Source organism: Passer domesticus, chromosome 8 (assembly GCF_036417665.1).
Source record: "Passer domesticus isolate bPasDom1 chromosome 8, bPasDom1.hap1, whole genome shotgun sequence".
Taxonomy (NCBI): domain Eukaryota; kingdom Metazoa; phylum Chordata; class Aves; order Passeriformes; family Passeridae; genus Passer; species Passer domesticus.
In genome coordinates this window covers 30,558,831-30,560,333 of record NC_087481.1, presented here as the reverse complement: position 1 = coordinate 30,560,333, position 1,503 = coordinate 30,558,831, and the positions used below count along the sequence as shown (strand labels likewise).

The 1,503-nt window shown below is 46.8% G+C and overlaps 1 long non-coding RNA gene across 1 annotated transcript; it reads right to left on the bottom strand.

The window, feature by feature from the left end:
- Nucleotides 1-286: 286 nt before the first annotated feature.
- On the bottom strand, nucleotides 287-1,050 carry LOC135305850 (uncharacterized). Its single transcript, XR_010366830.1, has 3 exons — nucleotides 987-1,050; nucleotides 803-859; nucleotides 287-688 (listed from the first exon to the last, which is right to left on the bottom strand). It is a non-coding gene; the product is annotated as an uncharacterized LOC135305850 (long non-coding RNA).
- Between the last annotated feature and the right edge of the window lie 453 nt (nucleotides 1,051-1,503).

Below are 1,503 nucleotides of genomic sequence, written 5' to 3'. Positions count from 1 at the left end.
AGAACAGAGCTGCTCCTTAATTAATAGTAATGAGCACCAGCTCAGAAGCCTCACACTTACCAGACCCCAAAGGGGCAGCAGCTGAAGCAGGAATCTCAGTGGGCAGCTTTTATCCAGCCAGAAGCAGAAGCACAGAGATTAGTAAGAGACAGTGTTTACAAAAGATGCATTAATGATCTTTGATGTTCTTTCATAACATCTCTAGCACTGCCAAAAATAACATCTTTTTGGGCTTTAGCAAAGCACCACAGCTCATGAACCTGCCCAAAAGTGGCTGCATCCCTAATTTTCAGACATAACTCATTAATAAGATACCAGAGAGCAGCGAGCAAGCTCATTGTACCTGAGAAATAAAATGTAGTTGTTTTTCTGTGGCAGAACCTTCTGGAAAAGAGGAAAATCTGTGGCCATTCATGACTCATGAACATGATGCAAAAGCATTTATACACAAATACAGACAGCAAGTCCACTGCTCACGTTCGGCAGGAATTGTTCCAATTTGGTTTAGGACACCCAGCATCAGCTATTTACATAGAGCAGATCACTTGCCTGCAGAATTAAATCCACTAAAGCACAAGTGGTGATGTCAGGTCAGAATTTTGTCCCCAGCTTCATCCTTAGGAATACATCAGCTAAACTCCAGGTCTACCACAGAGTCTGACATTCAGCAGCTGCTTGGCTCAAAGTGCTGGCACCCAAAGAGGGAAAGGAACACGTTGTAGTCAGGGCACTCACGTCAGTGGGCTCCTTGGGAGCCCATAAGGTGCTGTTCAGCTGGCAGTGAGACAAATGGAAATGTCACCTGAATGACTGATGCTGTGCAAAGTACACAGAGACTGAACCAGCTTCCATGGAGCACCTGAGGCACCAAGACAAAAAAAGGTAAACCATTTCCTCTTTTCAAACTGAGCAACTCTTTTCTTCAATCCCTGTATTTAGAGGGAAAAAGTAACAGCCCTTTCAAAGTGCCAAGAAACCCTCTGTACCTTTCAGCCCCTTCATGAATCACACCCACATACAGTAACACACATTGTTAATCCTTTCCATGAATCTGGTCCAACACCAGGTGCTCCAGCTGCAATCTTTTAGCTAAAAACCTCTGCACAGAGCACCACACACCTGAAGACCACAGGGCTACACAGCATCTCTTCCAGAAATTTCCCCAGCAGCTGGTTATTCACAGCCTTGTCTGCAGTGCAGTGCAGTGCAGGGAGTTCTCCCCTGCACTGGAGAATCCTGCCTCCTGCCCCTGGGGGTGTCCTGTGTCACACATATGAAATGGCCAAAGAGGAGGGAGTTGGACCTGTCACCCACCAGTATGATGCCCACCAATGGCAATTCCCCTTCCAGAAACCTCCAGAGATGTGGATCTTTGCACCAGAACAATGCTGCCTTGATCTGGCTGCAATGTGCAGTTCCCTCCTGGTCTAACACACTCCCAGGCTTCAGAGAAATCTCAGGGCTGCCTTCTGCAGCCCCCAGACCAAAAAACGTGTCAGAGTA